Here is a 23,398-nt window from a genome sequence, read left to right as displayed (position 1 = left end):
CCTCTCCTGAAAGCGTGCTGTAAAAGAATTTTTCTGCCAAAGTTTCTTTTCTTTTAAGGTTTTAACTAGTTCCTGGCAATAGGTTAGCACATCTTTTTTTTTTTTTTTTTTTTTTAATTAAATTCAGTTTTATTGAAATACATTCACACACCATACAATCATCCATGATATACAATCCACTGTCCATAGTATGATAACATAGTTATGCGTTCATCACCCCAATCTATCTCTGAACATTTTCCTTACATCAGAAAGAACCAGAACAAGAATAAAAAATAAAAGTGAAAAAAGAACACACAAATCATCCCCCCATCCCACCCCATTTGTCCTTTAGTTTTTATCCCCATTCCTCCATTCATCAATACACTAGATAAAGGGGGTGTGATCCACAAGGTCTAACACATCTTCTTTTATGAAGCAGAGCTTATATATTTCAGAGTTAATTTTTATAGATCTCCCTGTTATAATTTCAAATTGGGACAAACTATGTTTTCCAAAAGGACTGGGTCTTAGATTTAATAAGGCTAAAAGTAAGGCTTTTGGTCATGGTAGGTTGAGGGATTCCATGATCTTAGCTAATTGAGTATTATATCATTTGTTCTTTCTATTAAGCCTGAAGATTGGGGGTGATAGGCACAATGAAAATGTTGCAAAATCAGCCATATTCTGTATATTGCTTTCATAATTTGTCCTGAAAAGTGGGATCCTTTGCACTGGGAAGTTGAAAGAATATCCCAGTTTGGAATTATTTTTTAAATAATAACTTGCAATGGTAGCAGCAATAGCTTGTCTACAGTAGGGAAATATTTCAGCCCAATGGGAGTACATACAAATCATTATTAAAACATATTTTTATCCTTGGGATGGGGGTAATTGAATAAAATCCAATTGCCAAATTTCAAAATCTCTGGTTGTTAAGGGAAAATGTCCTTGAGAGCTATAAAAAGCTTTTCCTGGATTATGCTTCAGACAAATTAAGCAATTGTGATGTATTTTCATTCATAGCTATTATAGAGAATGGTCTCCAGAAATATTGATTTCCTCAGCATACCATTTTATCAGTATTCCAGTGAGTCATATTATGAGTAATTTCCACAACTGTTTCCTGGTGGCAATTAGGAATGACTGATTTATCATTAGGGCCACACCATGACTTAATTTCAGGCTTATAAAAGGAGGCAGCATTTTTATATCTCCTAAGGAATAGCATTGTTGAGCCTCAAGGAGCAATATTTTTATGTTTCTAATAGAATTATGTGGTTCAAAAGTCATTAAAGAAATGGGAATAGGATTAGAATTTATAGCAGCACTTTGTGCAGCTGTATTTTCCATGTGGTTGCCAGTGATTTCCCCCATATTTGCTCAAGAATGACCAGGAATTTTAATTATAGCCAAAGCCTTTGGAACAGTATAGTATCTAGGAATTCCATAACGTAAGAGCTGGTTTTTAAAAAATATTTTTCCTTTATTGGAGGTTAACAGAAAACCTTTTTTTCTATGACATCCCCAAATCATGAACAACCCCAAAGGCATGCCAATTATCACTGCATATATTTGCTATGTTTCCTTCTGCAAGTTCTTGTGACAGCTAAAAATTCAACTTTCTGGGATGACATGGCATTAGATAAGGAACTTGTTGCTACTATTTCATGGTTAGAGGTATTAGAGTATCCAAAATGGTTGATTCTTGAGTTATCTTTAAGGTAGGAACCATCTCTATACCAGATAACATCTGCATTATCTGTTGGGGTTTCCTGTAAATCTATTCAAAGGGTTAACAATTGGTCAGATAAAGCTATGCAATCATGATGAGTTTCATCAGCAATTGTAGAAAGTAAAGTAGCAGGATTAAGTTTGCGACAACAAAGGAGAAATTGGGAGGGGAAAGTAAGAGAATTTCATACAAAGTTAATTGTTTCAGTTTGCTAAAGCTGCCAGAATGCAATATACATGAGTTGGCTTTTAACAATGGGGATTTATTAAGTTACAAGTTACAATTCTAAGGCCAAGAAATTGTCTAAATTGAGGTATCAACAAAAGGATACCTTCTCTGAAAAAAAGGCTGCTGGCATCCAGGGTTCTTCTGTCAGATAGCAGGGCACATGGCTGGTGTCTGCTTGTCCTTGTCTCCAAGGTTTTGTTGCTTTCAGGTTCTGAGTCCAGTGGCTTTTTTTTCTGAGCATCTGTGGGTTCTCTGTTAGCATCTCCAGAGCATTTCTCTCTCTTAACTCTATCCAAATGTCTCTACTTTTTATCCTCTCACAAAGGACTCCAGTAAAGAATTAAGACCCACCTTGAATGGGCTGGGTCACATCTCAATTGAAATAACCTAATCAAAAGTCCCCCCCCCCAGTAGGTCTGCACCCACAAGAATAGATTGAAAAAACATGGTCTTTTCTGGGGTACATAACAGCTCCAAGCTACCACATTAAACTATTGGTAGAAAGGGCTTTGTGCCAGTTTGGGTATATTTTGTCCCCCGAAAAGCCATATTCTTTAATGCAATTATGTGGGGGCAGATCTATTAATCTTTCTGATTAGGGTGTGACTTCTTGATTGAATGTTTTCATGGCAATCTGACCCCATCCATTCAGGGTAGGTCTTGATCAGTTTACTAGAGTCCTTTAAAGAGAGCTCACACATAGAGCAGCTGAGAGACTCTTGGAGAGATGGAGATGCTTGCTGATGCTTGGAGATACAGCCAGAAGAACATTTGGAGATGCTAAGCTAAGAGAAACCCAGAGACATTTTGGAGAATGCCATTTCTTGAAATGCAACCTGGGAGCAAAGGAACAGCAGATGCCAGCCATGTGCCCTCCTAGCTGACAGAGGTATTCTGGACGCCATCAGCTATTCTTCAGTGAAGGTGTCCTATTATTGATGCCTTGGTTTGGACACTTTTATGGCCTTAGGGCTATCACTTTGTAAACAAATAAACCCCCTTTATAAAAGCCAATCCATTTCTGGTATTTTGCACACCAGCATTAGCAAACTGGAACAGGCTTCAACAGAATGAGGGACAAAAATAATTAAGGGAGACCCCATAATTAATTCTTCAATGAATTCTAAAAGTTTTGCCATCACATCAATGGCTTCATGCAAGGGGAAGTTCCTTGACTATGGTATCCAATTGCTGGCTATAATATACTAAAGGTCTACATTTGTCTCCGTGCTTTTGTGTGAGGAAACATAAGGTATTCATTTCTAATTCAAAGACAGAGAGGAAAAAGGGTAATTTGTAATTAGGGTGTCCCAAAGCAGGCTTGCCAGAAAACTATGCTTTATTTCCTTAAAGGAATTTTGACTAGTTTCATCCCAAATAAGTGGCTCAATTTGTTCAGGTTTAAGCAAAGCATATAAAGGCTGAGCCAAAGAAAAATTAGAAATATCTTTCAAGGCCTAAAAATCCTTTTAGTTGATATTTGATCTTTGGAGGAGGGTAAGTAAGAGTGCTTTGGATTTGTTCAAGGTCTAGGAAGAGGCTCTGAGGTCAGGGAAAGGTGGTGCAGAAAAATGTAGCCCATATCAGGCAGTGTGGACTATAAATGGGTTGGAATAGTATCTAAGTGGGGCGGTGTTTAAATTTTATTTTTTGACTGAAAGGATGGGAAGATGTATCAAACTTAATTCTTTATCCTGGTCTCTGACATTTGGTTCTAAGAGTTCCAGATTATATTTTTCCTTGTGGGAGAAAGACGTGTGCTTCGAAGAAGGTGAATTGGGGCAGAAGAGACTAACAAAAAATTGAAGAGTGCCTTGTAATGGTCCTAATTAGGACGGAATTGGGAGGTATTTAGAGATGGTCATGGGGTTGTTGTATACTTGCACCATTTGAATTTTTTTCTATACTTCAGGAAGGAGGGTTAATGAGGGCAGTGAGATTTATGACAGAGAAGGTGTCCCTAGTATCTATTAGAGCCGGTATACCCTCATTTCCAATTATCAGATCTGTTTTGTCTAAAGATATGACATGGACAATTGATTAAAAAAACCTCTGCTGTATCACCAGAACAGCCCTAACAGTTACACTGAAAGGCAACTTGCTTCCTTAGAGGGCGAAGAGTGCATTCAGTGGAGGTTTTGTCCTTTTCAGAGAGTTTGCAGTAGTCTCTTTTTCCAACATCCAGATTATTTACAGTAATTACAAGTACTGCTGCCCTGAACCGTGGTGCCTAAAAGAGTTCATTGAGGGCTTATTTAGCTGCTGTAATTGGGAACTCATGGCTTGTGCTAATTGTTTTTGCCCTGTTTCAGCTTGAGAGGATTTCTTTTTTTTCAGCCTTTTAAAGGTGTGATCTAATTAAGCTGTAAGATTTACTAAATCATTAGGTTCTATTGTGGCCCAATATAGTTGTTTATATTTTAGAATGGTGTTTAATTCCTCTGAAAGGCATAAACAAAAGTAGAATTAAATAGGGTAGAGGTTACATAGTTAATATGGTCAAGACCTGAGAACTGTTTAAAGACTTCTTTGAACCTGTTGTAATATGCATATGTGGGCTCATTAGATTTCTGGGTATATTGTTGAATTTTTCTCCAATCAATAACAAGGTACTTATGAAGTTCCTTAGGTACTTTAAGTGCTTCAGTTTTGTTGATAGCCCTTCATTTTGAAAAGTCATTTAAGGAATCTTTTCAATTAGTTTTGTACATCCAGATTTTGGCATGACCTTCACCAGGAGTCATGTGAATTAATTAGTAAAAATCTGAGTATCCAGCCTCATAAGTCTAAGTGATAAAATTGAATTCTTTTGCAAAACCTACTGGGTCTTCAGTAGGGTTTGGGAAATCTTACCATTATAGATGGGGAGTTCATCTATACTAGGATACAGAGGAGGAGATCAGGAGGGGTTTAAAGGAAGGTTAGAAGAGTCAGAATCAGGAGTTCCAGATAATTTTTCAAGCTAGATAATGTGCTTAGATAAGTCTTTGTTAGTCTTTGTTAATTTAGTATTTGTTTCTTGAAGAGAGGCAATTTTAGGGTCACATATATTTGGAAGCTTCCAAGTACAATTAAAATAAGTATTCCATTCAGGTTGCTTAGGTTTAGAGCCTCTATTTTCTGGTTGAGTATGCAAATATACCAATTTAGATATACCAAAAGATCCCCATTTTGGCCATTATAATTTGAGATTTTCTCTTGTGTGCCAGGTCCAGCAGGAAAAGATTTTACATGAGGCAGGACCATAATTTTTATACATGAAACCACCTGCTAAATGGTGGTGAACCAGTAGAAGTCTTAGGAATTAGAATGCATTCTTTTAGTTATTTCTGGTTATGAGAAATCCTAAATCCTAAGTCTGATAGGAATTGTCTGAGTTTGGGGCAAGTGTGATGTTTTATAGTGTGCCTTTGTTTTACCTGGCAGACAGCCTGTGCTCTAGTTGTCTGACACACTACGAGGTGTCCCTAGTTGCACAGAAATTGTCTTGAGGGTGGCAGATGACCATGTGTCAATCTAGCCCATCTGTAACCACTTTATACTTTCCTGGGAGTCTTGGTCTTTGGAATAAAGTCTCCCAATTGAAAGGTGGTGGGCACTCTAATAGCATTTCAGTGTCTATCTCGTGTCCATTCAAAATAATTATTTGATTGCTTATAGTCAGGACATAGGTCAAATTGATCATTAGGGAGATGCCCTTCCACTGAAAATAGGCTCAATATGACAGTGAAAATTTTTAAAGTCCATCCAGTACTCATCAGACAGGAAAGATTCCTTGTATATCAAAAATGGCAAACATGAAGATGGCAAACTGTTAGCAGTCCAAACCAGAAGAACAAAGATTCAAATGCCCTTTACCCAAAGAAAGGCCAGAACCTCAACCAAAAAGAAGGAGATTTGGAATCGAGAGGACCTACCAACAGGAAGCCAGGGTTATCGGGGAGATGAGAGATTGCAAAGAGCTCTTACAGGTACAATGCTTGCTTCCAACGATGGCTAGAGAGTCAGGTCCTAGATCCCATTTCTGACATCATGTAATGTCAGCTGAGAAATAACAAACTAAGTTGCAAGGTAACACAGGTGTTTATTTGGGGTCTTAGAATTGCAATGTAGGGAGCACAGACTCAGGTAGCCAAATCATGTCCCATCTTGGTGCTTCCAAACAAAGGTTTTTAAAGAAAACAAAGATTATATAAGTTGTTTATGATCGGTGGATATTCAGGGTGCTCCAAAGGTCCTTCAGTTTAGTTTGCTCACTGAGTTCCTTATCCTGTGGTTTGTGTCCAGCGAGGGGATGTCTTTAGGGTTTTCAGGAATGTTGTTGCTTGAGGCTTTGCAAATTTTGGCAGTTTGCACTATCTGGCTGAGATGTGCATGAGAGTAACCTCCAGAATGACCTCCCAACTCCATTTTAAATCTCTTAGCCATAGATTTTCTTCTTTTTGGTTTTATTTCTTTTTACAACTGCAGCCCCCTCAAAAACTTCAGATGGTTTCACAGAGGAATTCTACCAAAACTTCCATGTGCAGTTAATTCTATTTATTTAAAATTTTTCAGGATAAATAAAATACTAAAAATATTTTTAAATCCTTATGTGAATCCAGTAAAAAACAGCAAAACTTGAAAAAATCAGAAAGAAAAGAAAGTAATAATCCAATTTTCTTTATGAACAACTATGCAAAAATCCAAAATAATTAACTAATAGAATCTAACAGCATCTAAAAGACATAACATACACCATTAGCAATTTCCAAATTCATTCCAGAAATCGAATGATTGTTTAATAATAGAATATCTACCAATGTAATCTTTTGCACTAGGTTATCTAACTACATATCGATAGGTTGTGAAAAGTATTTGAAACCAAGATAAGAGGTTGAGCACATTGTTCAAATAAATTTCAAAAACTTACGTAAGACATGCCTTCAAGTAAAAGACTTGTTGCAGGTGTTTTAATGCTGTCCCAGTTCTGATCCCTCCAACTTATAGTTCATAAAAATAAGATTAAAACAATAATGTAAAAGATGATAATATTAAATACAGACATACATGTATATCCTGTTGGTTGTTTCTCTGCAGAGCTCTGACTGAGAGAGATTATAATCATGTACCCCAAGAAGTTATATGTGTATAGTGGATTTGGGGTTACTTTTATCTCTTCTTCCTGTTCTTCTATATAATTTAAATATTTATATTGAGCATACATTATATTTTAAAAACTTAATGGAATTACATTTTAAATAGGAAGGTATTTGTCCTGATGAAGAAAAGTATGTAAGTTCATATGTTACCAGTTTCACACTTATACTCAACCTACACACAGCTTCATCATGGAAGATCAACCTCAGAGTTATAGTACAGCTGAGTGGTGGGAACAGATTTACTCACCAGAGTAACACTGCTGAAGTTCAGGACATATGGAAAGGAGGGCAAAAATCACCACCTGTTTCTCAAAGTATATACCTATAGGCTACCCATCTACTCATAATAATGGTAGTTTATATCCAAATGATATATTTATCAGTCACTGAAAATAGTTCACAGAACTGAAATCATTCACCTAAAAAAAAAAAAAACTTGGTAAAAATATCTATATTTTATATAAAAAACTATAGCATTAAAAGTCCAAAGACAAAACACTAATGAATCCACAATGCAAACCAATATTTGTCATATCTGAACCAATATTCTGCTCCTAATATGAATAATAGCAGTGCATCAGCAATGCAAAACCCCTCTATTTTTCCAGTATGTGTGTGAGGCAAGAGACTGAGGGTGGTTATTTGTATGAATTTTTGGCTGTTCTAGATAATATCCTAACACAGTCTAACTACAGGAAACAATATTTTCCAATTTTTGAATTATAAAGCTGTATACTATCATACTGGGAGGAATATTTAGCATTTAAAGAAAAACTGTACCTCATGTAGAAAAATCATCACGTAAAAACTTTTACTAAAAGTGACCCTCATTATAACAGAAAATCTTGTCATATTTCAAAAATACTTGTAAAGTTTCAAGCACTTTAACATTAACTAAGAGGCATTACTTACTTTAATGAATGAAGAAGTGAATGCAAATGATTTCTGTCTAAAAGAAGAGTTCGTCAACGTTCTAATCAATCAAGTCATATTAGCCTTTGTTTTAATCATAGCATATACATTTTTAAAGTTATAAAGTGTCAGCTCAAAAGACTCTTAGCTGTTTTAGTATGGGTTCTGGAGTTTTGATGAACATTAATTTCCTTTTAGCAACTGAAGTTCATTCAGTAGTCAAGGCCTATGCCTCACATTTTTAATTTGAATATGCCAGTCAATAGGGACAGATCTTCTTTTTATTAAAGTGATTGTAATTTACATATCACTATACTCTTAGTTGTCCAGAAATATCCATGTCATCCTAGAATGACTGAATCAAATACAGGGAGCTTCTGAACAATTCAATGGATTCAACCCATTGCCTTGGAATATTTGTATTTAAACTCTCCAAGTTAGTCAGCTCCATTTCTGTCTTTATTCATCTAGAGAAACCTCCTGCTTTCTCTGCTTTAAACAGAGAATATTTTTGCAATTATCATTTATAGCCTGAATAATGCCCTGAGTGTTTGAATCAACCTTTACCATTACTCCAAATTTTTAAAATTTTAAGTGAATAGTATCTACCATTTCCCTCTCTCTATCACAGAGGTGACACTGTCTTTGATCAAACTTTTCATAAAAGGAAAATACTTTCTTTATGCTTTCAATGTTCTGAGTGTTTTATCTCCTTTACACACTTCAAAATCCTCAATTATTTTTCTATATGGCTGAATTGTTTTTGTGGTTTGTTGTTATTTTTAACCAACTCTGGAAAATAAAACTGTTTCTTACATTCATTTTTGTTTTATCATTTCATAAATCTTGCACAGAAAAAAGGCAATCTGTGGCAACATTCTTTGGGCTAGTGAAAAGAAGAATGCTCCATTTTATCAACATTAAATGATCATGGTTTATAGTTTACATTATGAGGTTTAATGAGACTACTTAGGCATGACAATGTTGTGAAATTATGTAAATCTCATAATAAGTTTATCTGGTAATATGATCAGAACCACAGACAATGGTTTGCTGAAGACCCATGACAAATCCCACAAAATGTTGCAAGGAGCTTAGCTTTAAATCTTGGTTTTTTGTGGTAGGAAAATTTAAGGGGACATTTTATATATTGTGTGTGTGCACAATTCTTACGTTGAGCTTTAGTCTCCTTTACGCACTAAAGGAATTGTCAGCTTCACATCCTGCAGAATTTGAAAACGAAGAAACTTTACATCACAACAGCAAAGCCTATATGGGAGTGGGGAGCCAGAAAACGGCCTAGAAACTGTGAACAGCCCACACCCAGATGTTCTGTTTTTCATAAGAATAGAAAAATCCACCCTCTTTGCATGGTGAACACTTGAAAACATTAATGCTAAAGCCAACAGAGAGCTGTATGGTTTAGGTGAAGTGCCTGTGAGCCTTTCACTTGGGTAGGTAAGGCCACTAAGGCCACTACTTCAGCGGTACTATCTGAAGGGGGGTGAAGGGCAGCCCCACTCCTCAGAACAAAAATGTACCTTCCCACCATCCCACTGCAATGCCTGAAACATCTAACATTAACTGAAATTACTTCAAATAAAGAGGAAATCTGGAAAATGTAACACATTAGTTGGAGTGGTAAACTGAATATTGACCCCCAAAGATATCCAGACCCTAATGCCTAGAAACTATGAATGTTACCTTATGTGGTAAAATGGATTTTGAAACCCTAAATAAGGATTTTGAGATGGGGAGATTATTCTGGATTTCCCAGGTAGGCCCTAAGTGTAATCACAAGAGTCCTTAGAAGAGGAAGGCAGAGGGAGATTTGACGACAGACAGAATACAGCAATGTAATGATTAAAGCTAGATTCTATGCTGTTGGTTTTGAAGATGGAGAGGCCAGAGTCAAGAAATGCAAGAAATACAGCTCTAGAAGTTGGAAAATTCAAGTAAACAAATGCTCACCTAAAGCCTCCGGAGGGAGCATAAACCTAATTTCAGATTTCTGACTTCCAAACCCATAAGAGAATAAATTTGTGTTGTTTTAAGCCATCAAATTTATGGTAATTTGTTACAGAAGTGATGTGAACCTAATAGTTTCCCATTTCCCGTAATAACAATCTGCAAAATTTCATCATTTGAAACCCACCCTTGTATGAACTTTCTGATTAGGAATGGTGTAGCAAAGCACAGTAAGAAAACAAATGGCATTAGGTAGAATTTTATTCCGCAGTCAAAAAGAGGACTGCTTTAAAGAAGATGGGGCTTTAAGACAAGATGGGCAGGTGACAACTGAGAGGCATCACAATTCTTATCCCACATTTTAGTTTTGTATACCTTATTTAATTCTGACCTGATGACTATTATTCCACGTGGTCATACGATCTCAATAAAATGAGCTTTGTCAGTACCTTTCCATTTGGCATGGATACCAATAACCTTGCTTCACTTTCTTGTTTCTCCTAGAGGGAAGAAATTTTGGCAGAATACTGCTTTCTTTTACAGTTATAGAAGTTACACAGTTTAAGGAAGAAACAGTAATTACATGCCATTGGCAGTGAGATGGAATTTCATTCTCTTGTTTCTCTTAGAGAATCCATGGAGAAGAGTCTCTTCCGATAATAATGCAAAAAAAAAAAAAAAAAAAAAAGTTATAATACTTCCTTTTCAGAGTGGTGTAAAATCCACCTACCCACTTCAGGTATTCAGGGATTTTCAGATTTTTTTTCCTTTGCTTTTCATTTGTGTCATCCTAAATGCCCCTTTCCTCACACTTACCCAAGCAAAAAGGTTTTTGTACAGTGTATTCAGAATGATGGCATAATGCTTATGGAGGTATACAAAAGAAGTTAGATGTTAACTAACCACTTTTATATTTATGCAGATAAAGAAAAATACTAGATGTTTATATAATAAACGTTAATAGTGATTAACCAGTGTAATCTAAATATATATTACATTGCAATATATATTGAGTTTGAAAGGTAAACATACATATACTTCTATATCTCAAGGATCCTTAGGCTATCAGGCTATCAGAAATACAATTTAACTCAGTGCTTACAAAGGGAACACGCAGAAGGGAAATAACTGAAGGCAGTCAATCAGGAACTCTTCCAGCAAGCAGTAATTTTAAGCTGTGTTTTAAACAAGAGAGTCATCAATTGGCAAAGAGGAAAACAGAAATTTCTGCAACTACTGGATCCAGAACCAAGAGGAAAAGCACTCACGTCGCGATAGGAGAGGGATTTTCCCACAAACCAACATGAGACAATAATGTAAGTGACACCTCTCTGGTTTGAGCTGGATAGAGCAAGCGGAATCTGAGTAATTTTAAACCCCATTATAGTACTTTGTTTAATGGTAAGTGTGAAACACCCCTGCTAAATCATTCCTGGCATAATCAATGCAGTCACTGCCGTGTCTAACTGCATTTTCATAGGTTTGCTGCCTTAGCACATTTCCAGAGTTATTCCTTCCTCTCCTTCACCAGCTCACTACTAAAATGCTCTGGTGATCATCCTTTACTGAACTTGAAGGCTGTGTCCTCTTCGGAATGCTCATCTATGCCGATGGCCTTCTGAGTTTAATGGCATGTAATTACTGTTCCCTCCTTAAACTGTGTAACTTCTATAACTGTAAAAGTAAGCAGTATTCTGCCAAAATTTCTTCCCTCTAGGAGAAACGAGAAAGTGAAGCAAGGTTATTGGTATCCATGCCAAATGGAAAGGTACTGACAAAGCCAATTCATCCCCTTGTCTGCAGGATCAAATTAAAGGCACAAGCCAAGGCTTTCCTGGAGCCTTGACCTGACTGGGGCAGTGTTAAATAACCTTATTCCTCATCTGTGTCAGCTGAAAGAGGGCTGTTTTGAGCATGAGCCAAATTTGGGCTATTTATTTTTGTTAATACAATCAATTATTATGACAGTTCATCAGGGTTTGGAGTGAGTGAAATTCCTAAGGATGCTGCGTCTATAAGAATTCTTTTACAAGTATTTCTGTGGATTAGTGTCAGCACACTAATATTCAAACATTCTTGACCCCATCACATATAAATAAATCCAAGTGTAAGTATCAGTCAGTCAATATATATATATATATATATATATATATATATATATATATATATATATATGTCAAGTTCCCATGCAATTTTTATAACATTTATGTAGCTTTTCTACTAAAAAGCAAAAAAAATAAAGTATTTGTGAAAATATTGACAAATATGGTGAGTAGTGCTTTAGGTGGAGGTTGAATAAAAATTAAAAATGTTAAAAAAAAAACCACAGAGCAACTATCACTTAAATATTCCTAAAGTGAATAAAATCTGTACAAAAGAGTAAAATTTTATTCTAAATATTTGCATTTGAATATTAATTTTGATAATAAATACATTATATAAACAAAGAAAATACAACAATTAATAATGATAACTTTAGCATCCTCAGAATATCCTATGCATTCTTGTATATGTATCTGGCATAAAGAAGACAGTAAAACCCTTTGCTTGCCAGGTATATGTCAGAGCACAACCTTCACAAAGGAGTAGGAAGTAGAATTTCCTAGTTTAGAATCCTTCACATAATTTGAATGTATCTCATGTTGTCCCTTTCCCTCTATCAGTCAACTTTTCCCTCTCCTAGATTAATCTAAATATCTTCTGTGGCAGCCATGGAGGACCCTGCTCAGATCTACCTTCAAGAGAACATGCCATGGGAAGCATAGCTATATAAGTGCCTCCAGAAACCATACCTTTGAATCCACCACTGTGTTCACATCAGGCCGCTCTTCCTGGGCTACGTCCAGCCAGGGACTGAGCATAGCAGGTGAGGGGAGTGCTAGAACCTGGCCTTTCTTACTTGATATGAGATTCCTCTAATGGGCAACTTTGGCTCATGGACTTCCCACTGGCCTGGCTGGAACTTTCTCAGGACTCGACTGTGTTCTGAGTCTCTTTCTATTCAATCCTTCCTCCCTTCACCTGCAACTGAGACCTGAAGTTGCTCCCTGATTACTCCTGCTCCTTCTCCCTTTGCCCTTTACAGGCATTTAATCCAGTACATTTCCTGCACATCTAGTCCAGCCCTGGTATCTGCTTCTTGGAGGATACAAACGACATAGGTGGTTCCAGGATTGGGGTGAAGGAAGAAATGACCCCATGTATTATTACTCTCAGTGATCCACTAGGAGACTTTGAACTGGACTCTGTATACCCAGGAACCAGCAAGCAAGCAAGAGTCATCATCTTGGCAGAGTAAACTGACTGAGCAGCAAGAAGAGGCCAGTCAACTTCTACACAATGGGGGAGGAATACATGTGAAACCCAAGGGATCCACTTGGGTGCTTGGACTGGTTTGAATAGTGTCCTCCCAAAATTTATATCCACGTCGACCCTCAGAATGTGACCTTATTTGGAAATGGGGTCCTTGCAGATGTAATTAGTTTGAATGAACTCAAACTGGGTTAAGGTGGGCCCTAAATTCTGTGTCTGGTGTCCTTATAAGAAGACCATATGAAGACACAGAGATACAGAGAAGAAGGCCAGTAATGATGGAAGCAGAGATTGGAGTGATGAAATTACAAGTGAAAGAACTCCAAAGATTGCTGGCAACCACGAGAATCTAGGAGAGAGGCATTGAATGGATTCTTACCTAGAGCCTTCAGAGGGAACATGGCCCCGCCAACACCTTGATTTCAGGTTTCACAGCCTCTAGAACTGTGAAAGAATACATTTCTGGTTTTTCTAAGCCACCCACTTTATGGAATTATGTGATAGCCCCTCTAGGAAATGAATGCAGTATCTCTTAGAACTCTCTTGCACAATAGACATATGAAGCAACCAGGGATTCAGAATGATATGATTACCAAAGGCTCAGCCTCCTCAGAAATGAAGGTTTGGGTCTTACCTGCAGACAAGCTATCAAGACTTGCCAAAGTAATAATGGAAGGTGAGGGAAATTTACAATGGGAGGGGGCAACATGCCTCTGCAAAGATTCCTCCCACCAGAAGGGCCCACCAGAACCATGGAATAACTGCCCATGAACATGTGGAAAAGTGAACCTCTGCAGTGCAAGTTGACACAGTAACCATGGAAGCAACCTGCTCAGAACTCCCTTCAAGAAAATCTGCTGTAGGAGGAGAGCAAGTTGAGAGTATTCAGCTGCCACAAGTTTGGATCCACTACACCATTCATGCCTTGGCTGTTCCCAGCAAATGACTATGCCTAGCACGGTTCTAGAACCTGGTTCTTTCCACCTGATATGGATTAAGCTAAAGAGAAACTTTGGGCACTCCTGATCCACTTAGACAAAACTTTCTTAGAACTGCACTTCACTATGAAACCTTTTCTACCCCATCCTTCCTTACCTCTCTCCTTTCACAGATGTCAGACCTGCATCGTGGTCTGGAGGTCTCCTTGCCTACTCCTGTTCTCTCCCCCTTTATATTCCATTAGCATTTCCCAATAAATCTCTTGTATATTTTATCCACTATTGGCATCTGCTTCTCTGGGGAAATGAATTGACAAAGTTTGTAAATACAAAAGGTGTTCTACTTCAATTCACTCAGCATAAGCAGATTAAATTTCCTAAATTTAATTGTGTCATTTCCTCACCATCATATTTTTCAATCAGGATCATTCCCAACTGCATTGCCTTCCAATATCTTTACATGTTCAGTTCAACACTGCATATACTCTTCTTGTCAAAAACCATGCTGCTTCAGTGTGACTGGTCTTCTCTCCAACTCTAAGCAGGAACACACGTGTTCTTCACACTACCTCCATAATCTCTCCTTTGGTTTCCACAAATGTAAATCTCAATCTTTTCCATAAAATATTAACTGACAGCTCTAAAAAAGCTTTGTTACCTTTATTGGATTTTTGTACCACTTGAGGGTTTATACTATAAAATATGACAGTAACATGCAACTTTTCAGTTTTATGAAAAGTTTCATGTTCGGTATTATGCCTTTATTTTTTTACAAAAGCTGATTAGAGACAAAAGTGATTCCAAGTTTTATGACTATGATCTGAGCAGCTTCTTCACAAATTGGCCTTTTAAAATGTATATGTAAAAGATTTGCTTTAATTAAAAGGCAATTTCTTTTTACCTTAGAAAAAATTGGGAAATTCATAAAAGCACAAACTAGAAAATAACTTGTAATCACAATGCCCATGGTTAATCACTATTAATATTCATTACATAAACATCTAGTATTTTTCTGTATATGCATAAATATAAAAGTATGGCATTTACACACAGGAAATTGGAATCTGTTTTGCTTCCTGCTATTTTTGCCAAAACAAAATTTTATTAACATTCATTAATATTTAATGATTATAAAGTATCATGAAGTACTGTAACTCATTTAACAGTCTCTATGTTATTGAAAGTTTAGATTGTTTTCCGTTTTAATAACAAATAATGCTGCAAAGTATATTCTAATACAAAAATTTTTATATTTCCCTCAGGGTGAACTTCTAGAATTCTGGATTAAATTTCTTTATACTTCATTCAGACCTTTGATGTATGTTACAATAATATGTACATTGCTGGAAAAGTTGTGCCAATTTAAATCCCTTCTGTATTATTCCAAAATTTAGTAATATTTTAAATATTTTTTTCAGCTTTATAGACAATGTTTTGTCTTTTCATTCATATGTATTAATTCCTTTAGGAAACTGCCTTTATCAGGTGTATATTGCTTCCAATATTGGGGACTAAAAGGAGTCATTCAGAATTAGCCTTGAATTCTGGTAATGACATTTACTATCTACATGATTCTGAGTCAGTCACTTACCCTCCTTAAAACTAAGGTATTGTTCTCTGTGAAATAGAGATAATATTTATATAATCAGTGGCAGTGACAATTACATGCAATAATGAAACATTCTTAATATATTTTCTAGCATATAGTAAGGGCTCTTGAATGCATCTAGAATTATTATTTTTTTGGTCAAGTGCCTATTCATGTTCTTCCTCGCTATTTTCTCTGAATTGTTGAAATTACACAAAGAGGTTAATTGCCAAATCAGACAAAAATCAGAGATCTTATACTGTACCAAGTTTTACTAATAACACCATGAATACAGGTAATTTGAAGACCCTGGCAAAGCATGGAGAAGTCTGGAACTATGGCTGCCACTCCCCAGGATGTGCCCTCACTCAGATTCAATACACAAGGTCTCTAAGTTACACACTCAGGACATCATTTACACAATAGAAAGCTATTTTGGTTGTGAAACACCCTCAATTTATACTGAACTACATAACTTATGTGCCATTTTCCAGAGAGGTATGTCCCATAAATCCACAGATTCCGGAGAGGGTCAGTATATCCTACTAAAACCATTCCATAGTTATGTACTATCACACCAGTAAATACTAATCTGTTTGCCAGGTGGTCTGTCATTAGCATGTTTACAAAGAGATTAGGCAAGTTCCTTGATTTCTTTCTCTGTTGAGCATCCTTGGTACAGGTAAAAATAGATTGCAGGCCTGCTGCTAATCCTTTTCATTAAATTTTAATATTGCTGTTTTAATTTGCCAGAATTACTGCTATAATAGAAAAACAAAAATCATTTGTCATGTATGTTACAAGTATTTTTCCTCTAGAATTGTTACGTTTCTTCAAACATTGTTAGGGATATTTTTCTGACCAATAGAAGTGCTTGTTTGTACAGTACTATTTTTTTCTTTAGACAAATATATTCTTTCCTTTTTTTATTTCTTTCTTTCTTTTTTTTTTTTTTTAGGAACTCAGCCTTGTCGGTTGTGGATTGGATAGTCATAGAGCTTTTCAAGATTAAATAAATATAAACCATTCTTTATAGCTTGTAAATTAAAGCATCTGAAATTAATTTGATTGCATGTGAAATGAAGACCCTTTCTAAAAAATTATTTCCCAAAAAGTCAACAAATTATCTCAGCATCATTTAACATTCTATCTATTCTTTAGATCTCATTTATTTGAAATAATAGAACTATCTTATTTTGAATAATTACTATATATGTAATTTCTGTCTTGACTTTCTATTCTGTTTTCATTACTTGTCTTTTTCCACACCAGTTTTCTCACATTTTCTTAATTTTGTAACTATACTTTCATTTACTATCGGCAGAGCAATTGCCCCTCTCCCACCATTTCATTAGTTTTCAATTGCATGAACTCCTTTGCCATTCTTTCCTGTTTACTTAGGTTGTTGAGTAAAACCCAGCATTCTACTGGTATTTTGAGAATTGTATTACTTGCATATAACATTTGGAGATGAATAAATATTTTTCCATTTTTCTGCTCTAGCATCCAGGATGTGATATATCTCCACTTCTTCAACTACTTTTTGTTCCTCAGAAAAGTTTTGAAATTTTCTTATCTCCTGTTCATAGCTTATTCAATTTCTCCTCTGTCTTTTGTGTTTTATTACTTATAATCAATGATATATTTTCTCATTATATTTCCTAAATGGTTATTGCTAGCATTTTATTTAGCGTATCTGCATCCATTTTTGATCATTTTCTTCTTAGAGTCATTCTTTGTCAGGTTTTTATTCCTGAATAATAACTTTGTATAATGAATAGGAAATTTTCTTTATTTTCCTGTGCTCAAGATAGCTTTAACAACATAAAATTTTTTCATGATTTGACAGTGTTTAATAAACTAATTCATAAAACTAAATGAAAATGCTATAGGTTAAAAGTAATTATTTGACAGCTTTCATAATATATATTGTACTTATTGTTCCTCTTCTACTTCTGTCACTTTTTTATAATTTTAAATTATTTTTATACTTATACAAAAGGCTGAATTATTAAATTTCAGACTTTCATGAAATGCACATTAGAACCAATACAGACTTTTACTAATAATTAGCAAAATATACAAGAAAGAAGCAACAGCCACCAGTACAGCACTAGTATCTGTAGCAGCAGATGCAGCTTCCTAGAAGTCCTATTTTCCATGGCGAAACATTTTTTGGTGTCAGAGTGCCAGATGATCACTGATTATGTGTGTGTTACAAGTAAGCCTAAGGAAGCAAGTTCTCAGTTTTGTGATATCTCAGTTTCCATACCTTACTAATAACAAACCTAGAAAGATCATGATTAATATCCTTTACCCAGTGCAGATTTGGCTCATACAATTCATAAATTGCAAGTTTGTTTAGAATAAATCTAGAAGGACCAGGTATATCTTGCTGACATCATTCTCAGATAAAAATTCACAACATGACAGGCCACAGTGGTCCCTCTGTTATCTTCCAACTACTAGAGATATCCACCCTGATTATGAAAAAGTCTGGTCCAAAGCAAAACTGACATTTCCAGTGTCAGCCCAGAGAAAGACTTGCTTGCTATTGTGAACCTGTCCACTTCATCTTTCTAAATAAGGTAAAAGAGCAATGATGCAATGATTAGGTGTCACTCAAGTTACCATTTATTCTCCCAAGTAGATGTTAAAAGAAGTAAAAAACCTCTCTCCCATTTGTGTAGTATCTCAGTTGTATCCACAAAACTTGGTGCTGGGCTATTAGCAAATATGACTGTTCCCAACTCCAAGTGATTACGAGAACCGTGGGTCTAAAAATGTTCCAACATTTGATGAAAAATTCAAACTTTAGCAGATGTTTGAAAAACTTGCAAGTGAAATCTGAATGTTGCTTAGCATTGGGAATAAAGCAAAGTCTAGTAAAGCACAGAGAGAATCTCTAATTTGGGAAAGGTTATAAAAAATACGCACTGATGTTCACTTCTTAGTTTGCTAAATCATCAGTCAGTCACTGAATATTTCTTCAGTGCCTATCCTGAACCATATTTATCCTCCGTAACTCAATAGGCCATATAAATTACCTCCTGTAAATCTGAGATGATTTGCATGAAAACATTTTAAGAACTACAATAAAAAGAGTAAAATGGTAACCTCAACATTATTTCTACTATTAAAAGCATGGACTTACATGTACAAAATGGCTCATTTGATTCAAATCCATGTTTCATTAAAAAAACAAAAAACAAAAACAAAAAAACCCTGAGTATTAGATATGAATTAAGTTCTACAAACTAACTTACTCTGAAATGTTAGTAAGAAAAGACTGGGTTTTACTAGCCATTACCTAATTGATACTTTGATGGAAGCATCAGTAAGAGTTTCTGATAATTTGAGAATTGTTAAAATATTAGTTTATAATTATATTTCATAAATAGTTTTGATACTGAACAACAAAGGGAGAATTGCTCAAAGTTAATTGCTGAATGGATCTGTTTCCATTTCAATCATCAAACGCCTTTGATTTGCCAAGGCCAGAGTAATTGGGCAACGATGGAGCACACACTGAGTCAGGAAATAAAGGTAAATGCCACAGAATGTTGTTTAATATGTGGAAGAAGAAAAAGAGATGGAGAGAAAAGTACAGTCATCAACCATATCTAATCCAAGGAAGTCATCTGAGTGAGTTAGAAGTATCTACTATACACACACACACAAACACATACACATACATCTCTCTCTCTCTCTCTCTCTCTCTCTCTCTCTCTCTCTCTAAACATTTAGTGGGAATTGAAAAGCTTTCCAAAGGTTGCTAGCACACTTCAAAATAAGGAAATTTTATTAAAAAAAATAGACTATACCCGGAGAAAAATAAAGCAGACATTTTATCCTAAATAAATGCCTAATTTTAATGCTTAAAGGAGATCAAATATTCTCTACCTTACAAGTAAAACTAAGCTTAGGCTTAGCCTATAATCAACTGTCATTTGGTCAAGCCAAGAACAGAATGTGGTTTTATGTCTAAGCAGTGTATTTAATTCTGATAGCCTGGATTCTTAGGGCTTCACTCATCAAAAGCTCAGCACATAAACACACTGCCTGCAGCCTTGCATTGATTGTCAGAACAATTAATTGCCAGGAAAACTGCAGCTTTATTAAGTGTATGGTACTAACAATAAAAACATCACTATTTATAGCACAGAGCATGATGGGATATCTATACAAATAAAATATAACAATAATAAACAAAAGGCCAGCCTGTAGTCCCACAGAAGAACATCAATGATTTTGTTTTAATGCCAAGCCACAACAGGATACTCAACTGTCCCTGGGCATAAGATAATACAACCTTTACTAAAAGACAAGTCTTTTGTGATCTCTGCAGTGTGAAAAGAAGAGTGGATGTCAACCAGTCCTTCAAAATACTTTTTTTACAGTTTCAAATGTCCATTGTCCCTATGCACAACTGCAGAAATGCTGCCTGGGCAGGAGAGAAAAGTAAAACATCACAGAGTCCAGTTCTAGTCAGTATTGAAGAAAAACCTGGAATTTAATCAGTGATGGCACTTTAAAAGTTGATATAACTTTGGAAACAAAAATGTGTATATTGGAAGCTTCCTATGGTATTAAAAATTGAGTAGTCTGCATTACAACTTCAGATTAAGGTTTTGAAGTGAATGTGGGGGGAGGGGTTGAGTAGCTTTTTCTATATCCTTTCACTTATAAATATATTCACTGTTGCAAATTTGTAGTGTAGAATCGCATAAATCTTAGGCTAATGCATTCGAGGGAAAAGGGGAAGAGAAAAAGTATAGAGAATAACATATATTGAACATGGTATGGAATATTTACATTTGAGGGCCAATGGCTACTTCCAAAATGACTTTGGTTTATGCCATCACACAGATATATGGTGATGATTGTCACCAAAAAATTCTGTGCAATAAAGCATGTCTGCACTAGGAAACCTTTAAAAATGAGATGTTCAAAGCACCTTGACTAGAAGAAAAGTATAATTAGTTTTATTAAACACCCATACTATTTTTATCATCCTTCAGATATAGTATACGAGGCTCGGAGAAGTAATATGTTCAAGGCCATAGAGTATACGAGGCTCAGAGAAGTAATATGTTCAAGGCCATCTTGGCAGTAGTGATGTTGAAACTCAAACCCCATTCTGATATGTCTGGTCCCATCTACTACCTTCCTTGTGTAACACACAAAAAGAGAGATGATTTAGATAAGGTTATGAAATTGTGAAGGAGGTTAACTGAATTGAAATACAAGCAAGTATGTCCTTTTTTGTGTAGGTAATAAGTATCAGGCAGTTTGCTAAGTGTATTCTGTGCATTGTGTACTTCAATGCAGACCTCCAGGTTCAGGCACAGAAGCCATCGCAAATGTCACTGGGAACAAACTATTTAATATGAGAAAACTGAGACTCAGTGAGGTCAAAATGACTAATGCATGGTCCTCCTGCTAGTTCGTGACAAAAGCAGTACAGAATGGTCCCGATCTCTTCCTTAAGCTCTGTAGTACACAATAAAGCCCTCCTGAGCAAGTAACTATTATATTTGATTTCATTACAAACTGTAAGAGTAGAGAAATTTTAGAGAGAAAAAACAAGATATCTAAAATTCAGAACTGAATTGAGATTCAAAATATTAAAGTATTCTTTAGCTTGTCCATCACAATAACCCAAAACTCCTTAAGTACAGAAAGCCATATCTTATTCAACTTTGTAACCTCAGCACAAGGTACAATGACAAATTTGGTTCTAAAGTCACTTATGGATCATTCATTCACTATTCATCCTCTCAAAATGATAAGTTTTCACTCTCCCATCTCAAAATAAATCCTCTGGATGAAGAGTTTCCTTTAAAAGAATTTGGAATGTCATATTGCAGTTATCATCTTGCTTGTCAGAAAGGTGGAGGAGATTAGAAGAAGGGGAATTTGCCCTTAGCGTCTATGAGAAAAGGTTTAGCAACTTGTTTTTAGCAATAATAAGCCACTCTCAGTCATCTAAAAAAAACAAACAATAAATACTTTTTGACAAAAGGGAAGGAAAAGGTGAGACAAAATAACACACACACACACACACACACACACACACACACACACACACACGTTCCCTGTCATTGATGACATGATTCACTAAGTCCTCTGCATTCAGGGCCCCTGATCTATTCCCTAGTCTTGACAAAGGCAAACTCCTGTGACAAAAGTGGGAAGAGTAGGTACAGTAGATACACATAGAGCCATTTCCATTTCTGAATAGATTCTTATTCTTCCATGAAAGTCCATGTGTAAATTAGGGTAAAGCCTATCTGAGGTATACCTTACAATGTCGATATGCTAGCAAGTTCTAACACAAATCTTCTAGGGGAACATCAAACAACATATTAATCAACAATAAACTTGATTTCCAGCATTTTCTAGTCAGCCAGTCAATGACTATAATTCAGGGCCAACTATTTTCCTGACACTGGGCTAAGTGGTTGAGTCACAAAGAAGCCAGGCTCCATGCCCTTACGGAATTTAGAACTTCTATCTAAAAAATCTTCTAATTCAAACTAAATTTAAATGCTAGCTTGGGCTGTGAAATTATATATATATATACACACACACACACATATATACATACACACATATACATACTTATATATACACATATATATACTTATATATTTATTAATTTTATATATTATATATAATAGAGGCATAATTTCTGGCTTTGGAGTAAAGTTCAAGCATGGGACCATATCCCCATTCTGTGACATTTTAGCTGTGTGATCATGAGAGAATATTTACTCATTTTTAGCCTCAGTTTTCTCATTTATAAATTTTGACTATGTCTTTCACAAAACTCTTGCAAGAATTAAAGGAAATAACATATTTAAAGTGCCAATCACTGTTCCAGTTTGCTAATGCTGCCATTTTGCAAAACACCAGAAATGGATTGGCTTTTATAAAGGGGGTTTATTTGGTTACAAAGTTACAGTTAAGGCCATTAAGTGTCCAAGGTAAGGTATCAACAAAGGGTGCCTTCACTGGAGAAAGGCTGTTGACATCCAGAAAACCTCTGTTAGCTGGAAAGACACATGGCTGGTGTCTGCTTGCTCCCAGGTTGCATTTCAAAATGGCATTCTCCAAAATGTCAGTGTCAACTTTCAAAGGCCATCTTCAAAATGTTTGTCTCATCTGCAGCTTCTCTCAAGTCCTTCTGTTCCTGAGTTTTTATAGGGCTTCAGTAACTAAATCAAGACCCAAGCTGAATGGGCAGAGCCACACCTCCATGGAAACAATCCCATGAACAGGTCACACCCTAATCAAAGGTGTTACTGGTCACATCCCCATGGAAACAATCAAAAGGTTCCAAAGCAATCAACACTAATTAATCTGCCCCCACAAGATTGCATTAAAGAACATGACATTTTGGGGGACTTAATACATCCAAACCGGCATGGTCACCTAGAGATTATTCAATAAATTCTAGTACTCTTCTTGGGAATTACAATTTGAAAGAATTAAACTCTCCAGAAGCTGCAAGATGCTCAGTATTTTAAAATCTTTTAAAAATGACTACAAACATGATAATAAAGATCCATTAATTTCACAACTTAGATAAAAT

The sequence above is a fragment of the Choloepus didactylus genome, chromosome 9 (assembly GCF_015220235.1).
Source record: "Choloepus didactylus isolate mChoDid1 chromosome 9, mChoDid1.pri, whole genome shotgun sequence".
Lineage (NCBI taxonomy): Eukaryota > Metazoa > Chordata > Mammalia > Pilosa > Megalonychidae > Choloepus > Choloepus didactylus.
Note: the sequence above shows the minus strand (reverse complement) of the source record.